The 13,622-nt window shown below is 44.7% G+C and overlaps 1 protein-coding gene across 1 annotated transcript in view; it reads left to right on the top strand.

The window, feature by feature from the left end:
- The first annotated feature begins 6,129 nt into the window (after positions 1 to 6,129).
- Positions 6,130 to 13,622, top strand: part of LOC142363027 (medium-chain specific acyl-CoA dehydrogenase, mitochondrial) — a 43,963-nt gene continuing 36,470 nt past the window's right edge. The window contains exon 1 of the mRNA XM_075434835.1: positions 6,130 to 6,135. The gene's annotated coding sequence lies outside the window, so the exon portion shown is untranslated. The remainder of the gene's footprint in view (positions 6,136 to 13,622) is intronic.

Raw genomic sequence — 13,622 nt, 5'->3', positions numbered from 1 at the left:
CTGTACAGGGTGGCATGCTTTTTCTCATTGATCTTAAACAGTGTCCATTGAAACATTCAGTTTTGACAACGAATGTTTGGACAAACACATGAGGCAGAAGCAAAGAAAACGGAAACACACCTCCAAAACCAAGCCCACACGGAGGGACTGCACAGTTTGGCATTCAGCGTCACCGCACCTTGCGTATGGGAGGTGGCCTAACGCAACAGCCATGGATCCTGCCACACAGTTTATGGCAACTGAAAGAAAATTTGATTCTCATAAAATTCAACTTTGCTTATGCTGTTATCAATTTTTTAAAAAAATAACTGTCAAATGAACTGAGAGACATTTTCTCTGCTCAAGAGGCATGCAGACATCTTCAAAACAGCGTACTGCTTTGCTTTGACTTAAATATAGTTACCACAATCCTCCAGCATCAAGAAGATTGTCACCGTTACAAGCAAGACTCAACTTTACCTCAGAAAGTTACAGCAGTCAGTCTCGCTTTGTTGCAAGTCCCGTTGTTTTGACAGGCAAAAATATGCCATCGCAAAAGCTCTTCTGTTTGTGGAAAAAGGGTTTCTCCGAGATCCCGTCTTGAGATGGTGGATTCTGTGAAAGCCACCTGAGGTGCTACCAGGTCATTAAAAGAAATCACCTCTGAACTGCATGAAGAGGTTTCTAAAGCATTGACTTTTCACACGCCTAAATGAGATTGCTTGAAAACTTTGATTTAATATGCAGTGGACTGTCCAGCACCACAGACCACTTCAGAAAACTCTGTCGCCACAAGCTGAAAACAATGATAAAAGTTCATCAAGTTTTCCATCGTCTTCTTCTAAAGAGAGGGACTGAAACCTCTGGGAGATGTTCAGGTCTGCAGCGTTCCAAAGGCAATCACAGCGAGATGTCTCATAAAAATATGTACCTAGCTGTCGGACGAAAATATCAAATAAATGCAGCCAAACGTCTTCAGCTTTCTTAATAAATTTTAATATATATTTGGTATCTGTATAAATAAATATGTACAAGTAATCTATTGAATTCTGCAGATAACAAACAGTGCGTCACGAAAAGAACACCTTCCAGAGCTGAAGTCAAGTCTGCTGAAATCCACTGTCACTGTTTGCTCATGAAGGCTGCAATTTCTTTCTTCATTTCCTAGTAAGAAAAACAGACAAGCCAGCAGTCAGCGTGAAGAAAAGCTCAAGCACCCTGTTTATTTCTTCATCAAAAGAATAGAAAGTCTGTACATACATACAACTGTTAGGAGCATTTAGCAAATACATGTACTCCCACCACCAGCACAGTGTCCTTCCAGCGTCTCTCTAGCTTCAAACGCGTCCTTATGCATCCAAACTAGAGAGCAGGCCAGAGGGAGTGGAGGGATCTGTATCAGCAGTGGCTTCAACAATTGGAAAGAGGAGCCAGTTCCTGAAAAGCCACAGCTAAAAGCTGGAAATTCTGTTTTTTGCATTCTGAATAATAATAAGAGAGACTTGTTCAAGTCTCTCTCTTTGTACGCTAGAGCTTGCCCCTGAGCGACTTGCGCAGTCAAGGATCTGAGGATCCTGAATCGGAAGGCCGAAGATCCAACCCATCTAAATCGACTCAGTACTGGGAATGCCCGACTGGGACCACAGGTGCCTCTGCAAGATTTCTGCCGCGTTCTGACAACTCAGAAATCCTCTCTTACAGGAAGAGATCCCAGCATTTGACTCATCAGCATTAAAGCGGCATGGTTTTGCAATAGGGACCAACTTCTTCCAGACTGCAATGAGAAAGTCTTGAAACACAGGCACCTGAGCAGTACAGAGGAACGCTACATAGGCGTGACGTGCGGAGCGCACGCGTACATACCCGTAACACACACATGCGTCACAGTGATGGAAAGGGCTAGAAGACAAAAAAAATTTACCTTCACCAATTCGGTTTTGTCATCATCTTTCCGATGGCGGTAAATGCACTGACTGAGAATAGTGTACAGTCTTTCCAACTGAACTAGAGTGAAGTTGTTTGTTGTCTCAGTGACAAAATGCAGCAGTTGCTGAAGAAAGAAAAATGGAAACTGCAAGTTTAGAATAGCACAGGATCCTTTGAACAAGCTCGTCATGTTTTCCAAAGCTAAACAATAACAGTACAACACAAGGGACATCCTGCTTTCTTATATTGCTAAATAAAATAGGAGTGACACTTCAGAGAACAGATGAAACCTCTCACAAGATGTAACGGGAGAAAATGCGTTCATTTTTCGTACTTCAGAGAAAAGGATGGCTTAAATTGCAGACAATATTTCATTACAAATCAATCAATCACATCAAGCATCGTCCCTGCAAATCAATGGCTGCCAGAAGAGCAGGCAATGACACAACCCACTTGGTCGTAGAGTCGCTGCCACAGCAAAGCCACTGTTGAATTTCGTTGGAGTCACTGCTGCTGCAACGCAGGGCACCGTCAAAGGGATCTTTGGGAGGGAGGCTACACATCCTCTAGCTACAGCTGTGCTGGCTGGAAACGGAAGCATCCGTAGGTGCTCCCCGCTCCCCGGGAGCGGAGCGCGTCCCGTGCCTGCAGCTCTGCTAGCGGAACGCACCACCCAAGGGGCTGAGGCAGGTCGGGAGGCACAGCTGGATCAGTCAGCTCCTACCTTTCACCTGCCGAGTGGATACAGCGGCAGAGCGGCTCTGCCTGTAGCAGATCACCAGCTGTCACACAGTCCTTTCTGGGCCCAAAGCTGTGAATGGTATCGCCTCTGGGAAAGCAACCCCAACAAGCCAGCGGCAGCACCTGCTTCCACTGCAACCGCTGTGCAGTGGCCACGTGTTGTGTGAGGCCATAAAGACGGAGCTCAAGAGAGCAGCCACTCCAAAGGAAAATATTACTGCCTCGCCGCTGCCTGTCATCAAACTCTGCCTCCCTCACATCAGCCAGCACAGAACCTGAGTGTTCCCCTCAGCTTCCTTCTACACAACATGCAGGTTAAGACGCACACAAAACACGCAGCGTGCTTTCAGCTGCTGCAAACAGAAAAGGCAGGCTGTGACAGAGGCGTATGGTCAACGTCCCACAGGAAACTAGTTCTAACTGCTGCCACACAGACGACCGCATGCTCTTCTCTATCTTCCTAAAGTTCTAGTCCTACTGCCAAGAAAAGAAACAAACAAACCCCCCCCCCAAAAAAAAAAACCAAGCAGCTCCATTTTGGGAGGTTCACCTCGCTTATTCACTGCAGGCAAGTTCCAAAGAGGCTGTCTGGTACGAGCAGCTAGTTCCAGCGGCACCCATGTTAATGAGCAAAGTTTTCTAAAAGCCGCGTTTCCTGACTGTAGCTCTGCTCAGAGCTGAAAGCTATAGAAGCTGAAACATATATAATACGGGCTCTACCGTAGCATTTCTCCAATGCAAAATTCTAACACTGGATTCTGAAAGAATTTCAGAAAAGGAGATAGCAGTATTTTCTCCTGCTGACTTCAGCGTTGAAGTCACCACTGCTAGAAATAAAGGCCCTTTTCAGGTTCTCAATACATGAAAACACGCAAAACCCAACCTAAACCCTCAAAGCCGTCATAAAAACTGTCACCACATTAATAACCAACACTACTAGTACTACTAGGCTGTCAGTGGGCTCTTTGAAAATTCAACAAGCCCTTCTAAATTAACAATCAGCAAGACAACCCAGTCTTCTCAAATGTAGTTCTCCAAAAGCAACAACAGCAGTCTGCACCAGGTGTGCAAACACAACACTCATAGGCCATTACAGGCTGACTTCTTTCACAAGCTCTATATCCTTCCCATACACTGTTTTAAATGGCATTGGTTAACAACTGACTTCATTTACAACTCTCCATGGAGCAAGAAAACATTCTTCAGTATTAACAAAATTGAAATGAGACTTACTTTCAGCTGGGTGAGAATTCCCTGTGCTTTCTCCACACCCATCACATGTTGCTCTTTCATGCAAGAACGTCTTGCCCGAGCCACACAGCGTACCCACGAGTCTGGAACGACACACAGCTCTTAGGCAGGGATTTTTGTTTCTCTGCCGTACAGCATCAGTGAAGTGTCCTGCACCTGGAATGCAGTCTCTCTCTGCAATGACAGACAGAGACCACTTTTTTCCACTGAGAAATCCCTGACTTGTACTTTCTTTCTGGTAAAAGTCCCTGTTCCATCAAAATTCCAAACTCGGACACAAAAGAAAACCCACCAGAGAAAAAGGCAGGGCAAAACCAGGAAAAAAAAAGACAGTCCTGTTGCCATTACAGCACTGCATGGTAAAACTCCAAGGTAATTTCGGTTAGGAGACACACCCTATCACAGAATCCCAGAATGCGAGGGGTTGGAAGGGACCTCTGTGGGTCACCTAGTCCAACCCCCCTGCCGAAGCAGGGTCACCCAGAGCAGGCTGCACAGGACCCCGTCTGCAACCGTGTGGACATAAGTCTCCTATTCCACAGGTGACTCTGGACCCACACTGCTGCTTGAAGGACGTTTCCATTTTCTTCCAGAGAGGAATCCTGGGTGGACCCACCTTCAGTGAAAGTGGTCTTAGGAACATGTTTTTCTGAAGGTTCGTCCTGACTCTCGGCTTCATTTTGGTCTTCCGGAACATTCTTCTCTTTCTTGAACTGAAAATTCCTCCTCTTTGCTGTAATACCTGAAGATCTTTTGTTCATTCTGCGCTTTCTTTTTGACCTATCTACAAAGAGATATCAGAAAAAGTAAGCCATCACATTACGAAAACAGTCCTTCCTTCAAAATCCACCATCCTCATCTATGGTAACTCATCAATTTAGAAGCCTTTAAAAGTCAGCTAGGCCGTCAAGGCCAGGGTCTCACACCGTAAAGCAACCACGGCACTTGAACTTCATAACCATCTGGAATGAATCGCCTCTGGGGCTTTACCTCACATTTTGAAACTTTTAGTCAACTTACGGTACTCGGATACAAGCATATGAAAAAGTATTGATTACCACCAAAGCATGTACTTTCTAGCTGTTAAGTCATCATTAGCAAAGTTTTATACGTGGAATACCCTCACCTGCGTTGCTTTTTGACGCAGGACTTTTAGCAGCTTGATTGATAATGATGTCCTCAAAAAACATTCTTCTTTCTTCCTTGGTAGGCAGCTGGATTTTGAAAACTTGTCCATAAGCATCCAAAAACAATTCTTTGATCTAAAGCATGAGGAGAAAATGTATTTCAGATAGAAGGCCACACAAATTCATATTCTATTCCAAAAAGATCAGTATCTCTCTACGTTAAGCTGAATAAACATCTGGATAAGACAAACTGGGAACAGTTATCTTCTTGGCCTCAAAAGGTGAATTAAAATATCTTCTCAAAGGAACACCTCAAGAGAACACGCTGCTCTGAGAAGGGACCTTATCATACACTGAGGAAGTGGTGACAGTCACCACCTCCAAGACTGCTTATTTTGTGTTTACCTGCCTCGCTGTCTTTTCGTTTCAATCGTTATGGCAGCTACAGAGGGAAGAGGCAGGCTTCAAACAAGTGCCAGGGCCTTTTGGTAAGGTGGCTTTTTGGTCTGGGCTTTGTTTTTTCTTTTTTTCAATGAATTACTTAAAATGATGTGTCTGAAGTTACATACTTCCAAGTTTTACTCCCATTTTTCAATCTCTACTACCATCAGGTCTGGAAGGAATTCCAGTACTTAGTTGAGAAGGCATTTATTAGCAGCATGAAAAACTTCTGCAGAAAGTTAAGCTAACGTATCTTTCACTTTTCAGAAACAATGTTTTCGGTCCAAATATACCGTATATTCCTAAGTACATACCGAACCACCTTGAGGTCACTGCAATTACTGTCTCAAGTCAATTTAGACATTTGTCTCCTAAGCATGATGGTGTGAGAAGGGGAGAAAGCTGGGTCAAAGCCAATCTCTTGACTCAGAAAACACTTCAGACACACGCTTTCAGCACTCTTTTGTCTACGGAAATTTGAAAAGACCTGGTGAGGGTGCTTGAGTAATACCAGCATGAATTTGCTGAAGAGTGCACTGTACTCCAATACTTAAAGTATTTCTCCACTAACAGGAAGTCGAAGAAAAAAGCAAGAAAAGTATCGACAGAAATACCTCTTCTGGGAGATCTGCGTGAGACACATCAGATGTTGCAAGCAGCAAAACTGGAGCAAAAGTCGGGATGTTCTGCAGTAGTGTCATAAAAGTAGGTCTGAGTGCAATTCCAACAGCCTCCCACCACAAATCGATATGGGGGATATAAATTATGCTTGGTGTCGTTCTTTGAGCGTCTCGCATCAACTGGGAAAATGAAAGCTTGGATCAGAACACTAAACCGTGTAGAACAGGACCTACGTATCGGTCAGACCTGAATCTCTGCCTGGTTTCAAAACTGCTTAGGAGGAAGATAACTCCTGGAGAGCCTCACAACTCAGCCGGTGTGGTGGTCTGCCTGAAAGGACAAGACTGACCCTTAAGCAAGACCTAGACGTGGTAGTTACATGACCGCAGATGCAAGCATCACAGAACAGAAAAGGGATTACTCCTTTGTGTGACAAAAAGAGTATCCAGCCATGTCATGTGTCTGTCCTTACTCGTACAGCTCTCAAATGCTGCTACAACAGGTCAAAATATTTGAATACAGTGATGCCATCCAGGGAAATGCATTTCCTGCCTAACAGGAAAAAAGAAGACAGCACTAATTCTGCTTCGATTTCCTTTTCCTAGTTAAGAAAAACACACTAGTGTACAAAAGGCCCATCAGTTTTAATGCATCTACTGCATATACTGCAGCAATACCAGCTGTACAGTGTTCAGATAAGAAACACTTCTTTTCCCCAGAACCTTCATTGCCTTAGAAATACAACAAAAAAGAAGGCTACCAGAAGTGCCTGACCCGCACCGCAGTCAGGCTGATGCACAGCCATCTACTGGGAGCACAGAGCCTTAAAAAGCAATGAAAACAACCTGCTGGGTCCCAACAGGATGGGCAGCATTTCTTGCCCATGAAGAGCGGTTTATCAGCAGCACCTCCCAGCTTCCTGAGCTGCTAGCAGCATCCTCACCGTTTCATTTGGAATGGAAAAAATGCGCATGTAAAGCATCCTTACTGGGTGTCATTCAGTCTAGAAGATAAGCGGATTCCCAGGACTAAACCTAACAGCACACTCAAACCAGGCCAACTCCATGAACAATGACTTTTCCTTACTCTACAGACAGTTCATTCATCCCATGGGATTAAAGAGAGAAAAAAAGATACCTGTGCACATGTTTCTTCCGGTGATGTGGTGCTATCAAACAAAATGGATAGGCCTAGCGTATAAACGGGGAACTTCTCCAGGGCATGTATTGCTGCAGGTGCCAGATGAGACGCTTGCCCATATTCTGCCTCTCCAACTAGTAAGAACCGTGGCTTCCAGGACGTTGGCTGGTAATTAGCGTTTCTAGAACAACAACAAGAAAATACGTCTAAAAATGAAGTGGAAGTGATCAATAGGCACACAGATCTTCAAATGTTTTTCCTATCTATCTATCTATCTATCTATTGAAATACTCTCCATATTCCAGCACCATATTAATATCCAGACGACTATCCGAGCCCATTTTGTTACAAACTTGTACCATACCTCCCCGAAGAAATCCTGCCTGGGTGAAGTAACAGCTCTCAAATCACACAGGGGGATTGTCCAGCTAAACACACACACGACAAGCGGTCAGGAGCCTGAGATGGGCAAGAATAACAACTCTCTCTCTCTCTCTCAACACACCCCAATCTGGATCTCTTCACCGCCCGTACACACCAATTTTCAGTAGGTCGTGAGCTGAAGTAACTGTGAGATCTCTACACCTGTCAAGTGTAGCTCAAATTTGGCCATGGAGCTAGTGGGACGCAAGGAGCAGAACAACATTTCTAGAGAAAAATCACCGTGGGCACTGAAACACGTTTGCTGTATCTGAAGAAGTACACAAATGGATTGGTTGAATTTGAGCAGTACTCTAAATAGGCAGAAGACTTATATCTATTCAGTCAGAAATTCTAACTGCTTAATCTTTGAAGCGTGTATTCATTTCCTACTCCTCTTGCTCGACTAGCATGAAACACATTTGTGAAGAGCACTTGTTTTTTCCACCACAATACTGTTGGACATTTGCTGGCTGAAATCCAAGATCCTACAGACCTATTGAAGCTCTGCACGTCAGAAGATTTTCTGGACAGCACAGCAATAGATACTGAGAAAAAGAACTGACCCAACAGTGATGACAACATTCTATTTCTTCAACCCTTGGCTTATATGACTTCCACAGTAAAATGTCAAAAGATTAACATCAGCTTAGGAGGCTAAAGGCACAAACCACAGACATGGTTTAGGTTTTTCTCACGCTGTTGTAACAAACCATTTCTCTATTTTGTTTCTGCTACAGAATTGATGAATGCTTCAACGATCTTGGGAGGCAGAAGGGCAAAAGATGGCTACACAAATCCATACAGCTTTTATCGTTAAAAGGACAGACAGCGCACTTCTTTGGTCTTGAGTCTTTCAAGGAATACCATGGATCAAATCAACACGTTAGAATGGTCTGTGGACCACTCTGACTTTGGAGGAGAGGGCTGGGCCGTTCACTTGGATGGTTTCTGGCCATGTACTCCATTAGAACGTTAGCACCCAGCTGGATCTCCACACTTACTTCTTACAAATAGTGATCAACGCACACGCACACATTTTACTCCTTCAGCTACCACCCATCACACCAAAACTGCTTTCAGACCCAGCCATCTTTCAAATGGAAACATATAGCTGACAAACCTTTACCTGCTAAAATGGAGGCATTTTTTCTGCTGTGTACCAGGCACTTGATGTGTTGCCTGACCTTCAAAGATTGATGGTGATTTCTCATCACTGTCAACTGCACCGTTTCTTAAAACATCATGGAAAGTGTCTGAAAGACAAGAGAGGTTGGTTAACTTTCCTGAATAGTCTGTATCTGGCTCCTGCATTAATACAGCTTCTCAGTCGGTGCTGGAGACCCCTTAGCTTGTAGTTCTTCATTTGAGGGCACATGTTGATTACTGAAGAGTTCATCCTACCACAGATCTAAGGAGATTGCACAAGTCTCCACAAAGCTGTCCTGCATCCCGTGATTTGCTTAAGGTGTATCTCGCTGGTGGTGAAAACTTGGAGGATTCTTCCTTAGAATAAAAATGACTGCGGACAAGGTCTGTAGTTCCTAGACACCTGAAAAACTCCACAAGGCCACTTCCTTCTGGAGCAGGCTCGCCCACTGGAAGTCGGGGAATTAAGTGAAGGTGGTGGCCGCAGACTTCCATTTGTCTGCGACTGGTGAGTCAGAACATACAGACCAACCCATCTTCTAAAGAAGGCTCCTCAAAGATCACCGGGCAGGGAGATAACGGAAGGCGGACAACGGAGAGGGGACACAGTTACCAATCCGCCGGCCTCTCTGCTTTTATTTTGCTGGTGGATTTCTGCCTCTCTTTTACCAACGCAAACCTGTCTCCCAGCTCTACTGCGGTTGACACTGGTAGGATATTCTCAAGGGATCAGCATCAGAACTCCTCAGGGATCTCCATTAATCAGCAGTGGAGTGAGCTAAACAACTTATTTGCTCTCACCAACAGACAGACTAAACCTGATCCCGGCTGATGCAGTTAGGAGCGTGAACTCACATGTGCTATGCAAGCCAAGCCCCAGAGTACGCACTACTAAAACATTTGGAGCTCACATGCAAGTGCACAGTGTGATCCACAAACATTTAAACGACGAGAATGTCGTTAAAAATCATGAGAGCTAAAACAGTATTTAGCTGAAGCCATTTAGATTTGTATTGTGGTCCTGACATTCTCCAGACAGGAATTAGAAGTATTCCTGGAAAGATGCCCTTCTCCCCCCCAATTTAGGTATTTGTTTTGAAGGAGGTGCCTCTCCTACATGAAGCCTTAAATCCCTCTCTACAAATGATACATCTCAGCTGCTGTCAGAAACAGGGTGCTCTAGCACAGAACGCATCCTTCTCTGCTGCTTTTTGCGAGGCATGTACAGCTCCCACCCAGCACTTCAGTGCAGAATCCAGCACAAAAACTAGGCACGGTGTTCCTGAAATAAAGGCGTGCACACACACGCGATAGAATTCTACTGTCATCGCGCCTGGGAGGTTTGTGTATGTCAGTTGCACCAGTCAGAAGTTTTTGCTCTGGCAGAATTTGAAAGAAGTGGACGTTACTGGTCTACCTTGCTGTTGGTTCTTCTCTAGCGCAAGCTCTGTGTGAGGAAATACTCTCTGCAAGGCTTCTAAAATTCTTGCTAGTGTGTTTTCCAGCAGTGGTTTTGACATAGGTGGTAGCGCTCGCCCAGCTGAAGCCACAGCCCTCTGTGAAGCTGGAACAGTCTTCTGCATCGCCATCACAAAATCCTTCGCTCTTATTTCAATAGAAGCGACATCTACCTGCAGTTTCTCACGACTTTGGTAGATCTGAGGACAGTGCCGGCGCAAAGCACACAGGGCAGCTTCAGCACACAAGGCTTTAATATCAGCGCCACAGTATCCTAATAAACAAAACAGGAATCAAAGGTTACGTTGGTCTCAGGCAACACAGAAGCCAAGGTTGCCCAAGTGAAACACTGAAAGATTCTGTATGCAGCCACAAATTGAGAGGTTCAGAGAGAACTGACAGAGTTACTGCACTGCAGAGAAGTTCTGTTACGGGGCTCGCAGCCTGAGACCCAGCACCTTGGAAGCAGCCTCCTAAGCAAAGCTCTGCTCCTGAGGAAGATGCCCAAAACCCATTCAATGTTCTGAGAGACAAAGAAAATGAAAAGAAAAGAAGCATCTGACTTTGTCTGCCCGCAGGGCGAGCCAGCTGCCTCACTGCCTCGCCCTGCGGCAAGGCACAAGAGCTCGGGGGCTGCCCGGTAGAAGCTCAGGTTCCCGAGGACTCAAGTCACGCGCAGCAACTCACTTGGTTTTCCAACTTACCAACGCATTTTTCAGCTAGCTCTTCCAGAAACGTGTCCAAAGGTTTAGGGGTCCAGTCTCGTGTGTGAATCTTGAAAATATCTTTTCTAGCCTGGAAACAAAATGGTTGCCTTTGAGCTTGTCCTAAGTTTTCCCTTCAAATCCAATCATTCTAAACTTGTTACAGTCAACTTTTTTCCTGGGGGCCTGCAGCCAAATAAAAGGCATTTATAGCTTCCATAAAATTTCGTTTCCACAGGTATCAAACTTAATGATCCTGAGGAAAAAAAACTGTAGTCAAAAGCTTCTCTGCAATCAGCGGTTTTTCCTCACAGAAAATTCTCTCACATTTCTCTGATCTTAACAAGACTTTCACTGAAGGATTTCTTGCTACACAGAATAATTATGGCAGATTTCTAGAATTCCTCCCCAGCAGGGAATCACACTACTACATCTGTTTCATGGCACCTCCTCTGCTGTCCCGGAAACCAGATAAAAGCCGGGGACAAAGGTTTGTGTTAAATACACTCCTTGGTGCACTTCTACTGGCCTTCAACCCAACAAGCGGTAGTAAAACAAGTAGCAGTGACAGCCAGAGAATAACCACAAAAACAGGGTTCCGGTTTCGCACAGTATCTTCTCCCCCACACGTATTTTTTGCTTGCTTGATACATATTTTTTCATTGCTTAGCTGTCGCCATTGAACTAGAAGCTTCCCAAACCCTGCACCTGGGCAGTGTACCGCATCCTTCTCCAACTCCCTGTTAGGAAGTGCCAGCGAGAAGGTCAGATCCGACAATACGTGATTGGGGAATGAAAAATTTGAATTTGCTCCAGCACCAGCCTCAAGAAGAGTTCTTTGTCAGCAAAAAGGAATACTTGTGCACACACCACGCCTTTCATTTTCAAGATGAGACTGCAGTAATTGATAGCTAATTCAGACATTCATCCTTACTTACACATTTCAGGGACTAGCAGCATCCCATTTTCCTGGCTGGTCCCAATCAAACCAAAACTAGTTCTAAAACCAACTCCCTGTTGAAATCAGCTGAATCCTACATACTCAGTACCAGATCTGCCCTCCACAGTACGACACCGTCTCTCCAGATAGCCCTCCTTTGCCCAAGTTGCGCAACACTGATAGTGACTTTAACTGCTCCATGATACTGCATTGTCAGGTAGCTCTAGCATAAAGGTGGACTTGGCCACGTCAGCATTAAGGCTGAGCTGAAGTTCTGACCTCTTTATTCGGAAATCTGAAGAGGAACTCTCGATCAAAGCGTCCGGGTCTTCGCAAAGCCGGATCTATAGAATCCAGTCTGTTGGTGGCTCCGATGACCACAATTTCTCCTCTGCTGTCTACACCATCCATAAGTGCCAGAAGTGTTGATACAATAGAACTAACAGAAAAATTACTAGTTTAGTAAATTTTGTTCTGTTCTACACACCACCTTCTCCAGTGATCTCTCAAAAATGACAAGCTTTTATTGATGAGACGCTGATTAGTGAAAGATTCATTTTAGCACTTGAAAAAACCAGACAAGGTAACACAGAGCGCATGCTGTTATCAAGCTTAGTGAATTGTGTTCAATTATTGCTTAAAAATCATCTGACATTTTGTAGCACTCAGTTACTAGTTTTCAGGAGAAACGAGTGGGTCACATTAAGCTAAATAGGTTGGGGGCTTCTTTTCACAAAGATCAAGCAGCTTCTGTGTAGATACATAAAATGTACTACTTGTGAATGTGGTCTTGTCTACTGGACCGCACCGGAGCAAGACCATCTATCTCATCAAAGAAAATAATGGAAGGTCGCATCTGGTAGGCCTAGAAGGAAAACACAGGAATATCGACTCCAGTAAAACAGCGCCATTTGAAAGAGAAAATGCATAGAATACATGATGGTTGGAAAGTCATTGGAGCTAGATTTTTCACACTAGCATCAGGGATCTCTACTCATTGAGCTAATGCAGTAAGTGGCATGAGTAACACAAGACAGCAGCCTCTGTCAGCCCGCTGAGATGGGGTGACAGGGAGCAAATCACACCAGCAGTTCTTACAGCCATTTGGCAACCGCCGAGAACAGAGCCGGGACTTCATTCAATTACAGCTTCTGGAAGCAACCAAACAACCCTGCTTTTAGCCTGCATCTCTTTCCCTCTGATCTAAGGCCACCATCTCCTGCCTCCTGCAGCCTTTTTTGTGGCTGGACTGTTGGTTTGGGGTTATTTTGTGGCTGGGGGAGGGGGTTGCTTTGCGAGGTTTTCTCATTGGTTTTATTAACCTTTCCCAATACATCTGGAGATTTCAAGCCCCTAAGAACTCACTGAAAAACAAAACCCTGACAATCCCCTTTCAGTGACAAGAACCGGAAAAACACAAAAAATGAGTGAGTTCTCCTTAAAAACACTGACCACAGAAAAGGACAGTTACGACTTGGACAGAACACACAGCGCATTTTGGCCTTACCTTATCAAATAATAAACGAAGCTGTCGTTCAGATTCTCCCACCACTTCATTCAGGCAGTCGGCACCTTTTCTCATAAAAAAGGCTATTCTCCTGGCACCTTGGCTACATTCATTAGCAAGGGCACGAGCAACCAGTGTCTTTCCAGTCCCTGGTGGGCCATGGAATAGACAGCCTCTGCAATTGAAAGAAAAAAGATTCACCTAGGAAAAAAGCCTTG

Source organism: Opisthocomus hoazin, chromosome 13, assembly GCF_030867145.1.
Source record: "Opisthocomus hoazin isolate bOpiHoa1 chromosome 13, bOpiHoa1.hap1, whole genome shotgun sequence".
Lineage (NCBI taxonomy): Eukaryota > Metazoa > Chordata > Aves > Opisthocomiformes > Opisthocomidae > Opisthocomus > Opisthocomus hoazin.
The sequence above is the reverse complement of the archived record's forward strand: the minus strand, read 5'-3'. Positions and strand labels throughout refer to the sequence as shown.